This window comes from Rhea americana, unplaced genomic scaffold (assembly GCF_003343005.1).
Source record: "Rhea americana isolate MKP2758 unplaced genomic scaffold, rheAme1 scaffold_389, whole genome shotgun sequence".
Lineage (NCBI taxonomy): Eukaryota > Metazoa > Chordata > Aves > Rheiformes > Rheidae > Rhea > Rhea americana.
In genome coordinates this window covers 192582-199937 of record NW_028186522.1, presented here as the reverse complement: position 1 = coordinate 199937, position 7356 = coordinate 192582, and the positions used below count along the sequence as shown (strand labels likewise).

General features: G+C 45.4%; 1 protein-coding gene across 1 annotated transcript in view; it reads left to right on the top strand.

The window, feature by feature from the left end:
• SSH1 (slingshot protein phosphatase 1) overlaps positions 1 to 7356 on the top strand; it is a 35745-nt gene that overhangs the window by 1005 nt on the left and 27384 nt on the right. The gene's annotated exons all lie outside the window — the stretch shown is intronic.

Below are 7356 nucleotides of genomic sequence, written 5' to 3'. Positions count from 1 at the left end.
ACACTTGGTAGTCAGTTTTCTGTCACAGCCTGATGGATCAGTTGGCTGAGACCAGGATAAAGCTGGTTTGATACTGAGTTTGATACTGGGCAACCTTACAGTACCGAGAGCAGTGAGTTAGGGTTATAGACCACCTTTACTCTGCAAGTGAAGTCAGAGAACAGAAAAATCAAAACCTCTTTGTGGAGTGGGAAAGTGTGAGGTCTCTCCATTCCCACCTTTCCCGTGTGCCACAGAGGTGATTTGGGATGGCTGCAGCCTCCTCTGGAGAGGCTGACACATGGTCACTGGTCCTGCTTGCGTGCGTGTGTATCGGAAGTCCTGTACGTTGGGTTGCTGTGTGGCCTCTTCTGATAAAAGTCCATAATTTCATTCATTAGTTTATTTTCTGGAGAATGCATTTTGTATCAGTTAAAGCAAAATTCAGGATTTCTGGTTCTGCTCCCAGCTTGGCTTTGAGCTCATTGTACAATTTAGAGCTCAAGTTGGAACCCACTGAAGTYGTGAGTAGCAACACATCTTTAATTTTTGTGCTCTTTCCAACATTGTATGAAATAGTAATATTTAATCTACCAACATCAGTATGAGAGTCTCGTGTGTAAATGGCTCTTCTGAAAGAGGAATTACAACTTCATTCCTCTTCATTACAAATGAATTCCATGACAATATAAAGGTAAATCACTGGGACAGCACTGGTTTTGAGGGCTACCTTCAGTCTGTCTGTTTAGCCCTTTTGCAAATCAAGCATTTACATCCTTCGTAGGGGATGTGATGAGATGGGACTTAAAAGGTGGTACTTGTTCACTGGCCATTAAAAAAATGCTGCAACACTAACTTTATATATTCCATAAACCTGACTCTTTCCACCAGCCTCCTGGGACTACTCTTGCCTACAGAATTTTTAGGATAAGAATCTGATAATTAAATTGCTGGATAGACTTAGCGAATAGGATRGCTCTTGTGCAGAGCCGTTCCTGGACTCAGAGGGACAACCAAAGACTGAAGAAAGCTTGTGGCACTAATGTGAGCATAGTTTAGATGATAAATGAAGCTCTTCTGCACGGAGAGGTAGGTAGATTTTTTTTTTCCTCTCCTTTCTCCCGGCAGCTCCTCTAGAACAATTTATTGAGACTCTGCCTGGTGCCCATGGGGTGGCAGAATTGTTCAACTTCATTGTTCTGCTTTTGCAAAGCTGAAAGTCCAGGCTGCGTCCTCCGAAAGAAATGCAGGAACTGCCTATGATGTTATTTGTGAATCTCTGAATCCTGGACCAGGCTTGGTAGAGACGTACGTGACGGCAGCGCATGGTTATGTGTGCCCTGCCTGTGTGTAGGGTCAGCAGGGCAGCRCGTGACTTCGTAGACCTCAAAGATCCTAATGGTTAGAAAAAGGAGGAGTTGTTGGAGACAAGAGCCCGTCTTGCTGCCAGCCCAAACTGCACTTCATAGATACAGGACAAATGTGGCGTTACACATTTGTGACAGAATTTTGTCACTCACTTGCCRAACCGATTATTTTCATTCACTCCAAAGTTTCTGAGGTGTTTCCTTCTGGACTGGGTAGTTGGGTCTGGTTGTATGAACRACCTGGGGGTGTGCGTGTGTCTTTTTTTTTTTCTTTTTTTCTTTTTTTTTGTCCGCTGCACGTTCCCCTTTCTCTGTMATGCTTTGAGGAAGTGTCTGTGTCATCATTTTAGAACCAGCTGTACCTCTTACTTCTCTTTGGAGTTAGTTTCCTTATGATTTCTGCCATGTCAGAATGATTTTCTTTCCATTTTAAGCTACATTTTCTCCCTGAAAACAGCTTCTGCCCTAAAATAGACTGAGGGAGCAGGTTCTGACTTAAACTTTTCTTTCAAAGATATTTTTACTTTCTGCATTTTCTTAGGCATTAATATACTTTAAAGTCTTCCTCTTCTCTCACTTTTCAATAGTTTTCTGGAAGCTCTAGTATTGTAACATTCACACTGTTTTCGGTAGATAACCAGGAGTCTGTTTCGCTTCCGGGTGCGGAAAGGTTCCGACCAGGAGAAGAAGTGAGGAGGCGGGCTCAGACCTGACAGCCTGCTCGCACTCAGTGCAGCTGGTGTGGACAAAAGCTTGCATGTCTGATTCTCTGTGCTGTCGGCCATCTGCTGAAACCTTCCTTCTCGAATATGGATCAGCCACAGGATGTTGTGGCACAATTCCTTTTTTTCTCCAAATATACTGTGCACCCACCAGATCGTGAAAAATCTTGTCCGCGTCTTAGCAAAATCACTTGCAAGGTTAAGTCGAATCCATGGGCCATATTATATATGCTGTATCTTTGCTTATGACTTTAAAGCTGGAACAGGTTTTCCAGCGATATACTGCATAGTAACACAGCAGCTGAGAAAGCTTWTCACTTGGAAAATCATAAAAGATCTTGGTAGAATAGATAATTCATCTAATTACGTTTTGCTTGCTTGGTTTTATCATCCACCATTGGTAGGGTTTCTAGCACTAAGTCAAAAGAAATAYTTCTCAAACAGCCAGTCATGTTGTGAGTATTGGCTATTTCTCAGATGCAGTTGGCAAATGCAGTCAGATAATCACTGTCTTTAATTATAAATGTAAGTAGGCTTGCTTATCCAGTCGTTCCATAATCGTTACCCATACGGACTTTTCAGTTGCAGTCTGAATGTGATCAGGGATGGTGCTGGGTGGATGTTTTCAGGCACTCCCCTTCTGCAGGGAGCTGGGGGTTAAACTGCTGCAGAAGGGCCTGAAAATTAGTTGCCTCAAACCTCTGAACAAGCCCAAACATCTTTGTGGAAAAAACTGCTTTTGTTTGGCAGTGCTAAATCCAATCCTAAGGGTTGGTAGGAGCACTTGCGGGAGGTCAAGGTGTTCAGGATTGGGCTYATATACATTTGCTGAGTCTTTAGATGGCATATGCAGTTCTACTCWGTATCCACCTGCTGCGTGCCCTTTTCCAGGTGTGGATCGTAGCACCTGCGTTGTGCAGAGCTGCCCCGGAGTTCTGTGTCCTGCTGAGTGGAGAAGATGATGGTAGTGTGTGGGGGAGACCGGGGGTCTCCCTGTCWTTGCCAGTGCCGTTCCCTGTGCACTTGGCCAAGTTACTTAATGTTCCTGAGCCCCTTTTTCCCACCTGCAGACTGGCAGATGATATTATTTCCTTATGTTCCAAAACACTCTTGAGAAAGAGTGTTGTGTCTGGTTAGTTTTGTTCAGTGTTAAAAAAAAAAATCTTTCAGCTGTGAGAGTTTTGACTTCTGAGCTTTGTGGAACCTACTCTTGTTTTAAAAATGTGATGAGGAGAAGGTACCATGTCCCCCTTTCTTTCTACCTCACTTACTTGCCTTTGTGCTTTTCAGATCAGGAATGAACACGCCCCACCAGAATGGCTTGATAACCAGCTCTACAGTTCTTTGGCTGCTGCTTTTTGGTTTTAGTTTAATGAAGTAAAGTAATTTTGTCTTTTGAAGGCAGTGGAGTTACACTGGGCATTGGTTTGACTTGTTTTTGCATTGACTGCAGGAATTAGGTAGAGCCTTCAGGTCTGTGAAAACTCCCTTTTCAGCTCTGTGATCAGCAAACGGGGTAATTGCTGCACACAGACTCCTTAAAAAGCATCATCCTGGCTGGCACATGTAGAAGGCTTCATTATAAAGAGTCTATTCAGTTAAAATCATTATAATAAAACAGATTCCTCACTGGCGCTMTAACTAGTCTCTTCAGTTAGCAAAATGCAAAGAGCATATGCAAATCCAGTGCCCTGTTTGTACTCTTTTTTCYGTGAAGCTTCATGTTTACTCCGTGTGCTCTCCCAGCCACAGGAACGGAAAAAAGATTTATTTCATCTCCTGCTCACATGCTAGAGCTGTCCTGCACTAGGTTCCCACCACAGCTGGCAATGTCTGTGTGTTATTGTATATTTAATTCCTTAAATAATTTATTAATACCTTAATCTTAAACTTGTTGGGGAGCTTTATGTGTACGTATTGTACAAATTACTTGTATCCAGAGCTGTRAGTGACCGTGTTTGTGGTTCTGGGAAGGTACGTGGGGCTTGGGGTAGGCTGGGGCAGCTGTCTAGAGGATTTATTCGTGGGGAGGGTTGTTCATTACATGCTTGACAAGTCCTGCTCACTCCAGGATTCATTGTCTCTCGGTTATTTGGTGGGAGATCTTGGGGCAGAAGTTGCTGACTTTATTAACCGTTCAAAACAGGACGCTGAATCACATCCTGGCAAGGCTGCAGCATCCTGCCTTAGCGTGCTCCATACAATGGGGAGGCGAATTCGCAGGCCTGTGACCCTCCATAACTTTCTGGCCTGTAGGTGTGGCCTTGGAAGCAGATAAAGATATAATTAGGCCTTTACATTTTGTGGTGGGTTGTGTGGGGACGTTCAAAGAACATGGAGCTGAGGAAGCATGCACTTATTTGCCGCTCGTTGAGGATCTGACCTTTCCAGGAAACTGGTGCTGACTTGAAGTTGAGCAATGTGGTGAGTTCCTTGGATGGAGGTAAAGTAACAGCAGGAGGCCTGCCAGTTTGAAGATGTGATCAGACTCGGAGGAATTGTAAATAAATCTTCTTTTTAAAAATTTTTTAAATTTTTTTCATAAACCTCAGCAGTTTGGCAAAAATACCCACTGACCCCGTTATCAAAGGTACTGGCTTTGTGCTGAAGGCTTTTTTTTTGTTTTGTTTTGTTTTTTTCTTCTGTAAAAGGCCAGTACAGTTACTGTTTATTTAGGCATTAAAGAGCAGGGTCAGAAAAATATTTTGGTTCCAAATGCCTCTTGATTTTAAATACCTTAATGTTTGATAATCAGTTGCCAAGATCTGTGAGTCAGGGATTTCTCATACAAATCTGAGTCTTGGCCTGCCTGACAAGTGTCTTTAAGATGTTTTTAGGGAATGTGCAGTAGACAGGACACCTTCACAGACATGCCTTTACTTTTGATGAAAAGAGCATTGAGGTTTTTTTTTTTCTCAAAGATTTAAGCATCCCGCTGCATCATTTGAAACCGTGATGCAGAAGCACTCTGTGGGTACAGAAAGCAAAATAGGCCAAAAATTAGCCCATCCTCTGATGGATTAGGATGCAAGCTGCATCTGTTATTTAGGTTTAAATAGGAATAGAAGGATTTTTCTCTGCAGAGCTTACTCTCCCCTCTCTGATGGTTTGTTAGAGTTGCAGTCCGAGCAGAAGTCAACAGTGTTGACTTGCTGTGGGTGACTGCGTGGACTCCAGCCGCATTGATGAGCTTCCTTCATATGGGCTCGTTAGGAGTGAGGGGACTGTCTAGGGACTCAGTAGCACTGTATTAACGTTGGTTGGCTGAAGTCAGGTTTTATTTATTTACTTACTTATTTTAAAATTAACTTATACAGAGGTAAAGTAGGTGGCAATAGGAAGAGTATTGTTTTTATAAACCTTGGAAGCCTTCCACTCCCTCAACAAAGCTGATGGAAGCTTTGAGATGCTCCTGTTGGCACTACTGAGCCTCCCTGTACATCTTTTTCTTAARCTGTCAGTTACTGCTGGTCATTGAGTTACAACTTGGCCGAAGTTGGAACAGCTCACCTAGTTTCTCAAAGAAATCCATGCTGCAAGAACCCCTAGTGAATGCAGCTGCTGGCAGATCTGAGCCGGTGTGATTCTGGCTCTGGGGCAGAAAGCCCCTGTGGCTTGGCATCAGGGGCTAAGGCATCCAGAAACGCAAGGCCTGGGACAAAACGTCCCTTTCAGATTTTCTGGAAAGCTACCAGTTTGCTTGTTTGCCTGTCTTCTATCCGAACAGTCACTTCCAACACTCACGTCCACATGAAGACCACTTCGCTGGTGCCCTCGCAGCGTGTCGGGGTGTGGGCACCTCCCTGGCATCTCCAGGGCATCCAGCCCTGCHAAGCTTTTTGGACTGAGGCTATTTGTTTCTCTCTGCAACGTTCAGTCTACTTTTAAAAAGATCGTGGATTTCTGGAGGGTAGGTGGAAAAGAGGGATGGTCCGAAGGTTTTTACCAGCCCTTTTGCATTCAGAGCAAGTTCAGCCCTTGGCTACCGGCCGCTTTGATTTTTTTGGGGGGTTCTCCTCATCCCTGCAGAATGCTGGCTGCCTCCATTCGGGGGAGCTGGGAAGGCTTGCGCTGTGCGGCTAAACGCTAGAGGGGGTGTCTGGGATGAGCAAGAGCTTTTCTTGTTCTGCTTTTACCCTGCATAATCTGTCTAGGTTTATTTTATTTTATTTTTACACATTACCAATGTGTCAAGTACTCCCTGGTCTCTGCTGCCTTTTTTGGAGTCATTCTGAACCCAGCAGCTAAGTATTTTCTGGGTTGTGCCACTGCTGCCTGTAGGGTTTCAGTAATGCTTCGTGTGTTGTCTGTGTCCTGCCTGACATTCACTCCTTTTTGGAAGCTAATTTTTTAATGCTTGAAATTATTATTCACGTTCTCTTTCTTTTCCAATGGTATTGCCTCCCTCCCCACCCCGGAAAGCTTCCACTTGTTTCTCTCGCCTGTCTGAGAGATGCTGGTGAGTGGGTGAAGAAGGGTGACTTAATAAAACAGTTTATGGGATTACAACAAYGAGCTGATGGGGGGAATGCAAGGGGATCGGTGGATGTGCCGGCAGCTCGGCTGGGGGTGAAGGCTCCTCGCGGAGGAGCAAGGGCTTGAGGCTCCCTTCGAAGCGCGGTGGGAGCTGGTGGCCAGCAGCTTTCCACCTCCGGTGTAGCATGGGCCACAACTCAGACTCCTCCCCGGCATTCCTGGTTTTGTGGTCTGTCTTCCCTTCCTACCTGCAGTCACCTAACCTCTCTTTGGCAACTATGGCGATTGTTTACATGGCAACAACACCCACCAAGAAAAGGAGATTTCTAGGAAAACGGAGAATGTATTTTTGGTTCTTTAAATGCTGTCTTGTTAGTGAAGGAAGAAGGAAGGCAGTGTCATGKGGGTGGCCAGCTTCCCGCAGACCACCCGGATGCTGCATAACAGGGTGTGCACCAGCCAGGAGAACTGCACCGCCGCTGGAGCTGGGATCCCCGTGCTCCTCGGGCCCGGCCGCGGTCCGGCCGCCCTGGCATTGCGTGTTGGAGGGATTTGCAGCTACACCGTGTCTCCCGTTTCCTAGGCTCGCAGGCTGCCGCGTGAGAATTACGCGGCTCCTTTGCCACAGGGCGGTTGGTAAGCGGTCGAAGCAGTGGGCTGGCAGTCGGGGTCCGGATCTGTTTGCTTCCCTCAGCCTGCTGGAAGCCCTGACACAGCCCAGACACGTGGCAGTGGACACAGATGTTGATATTGTCTTTAGAGTAATGCGCCTTTCTTAAAAGTGAAAGAAGGGTTTCTTCACAGTGGTTTAA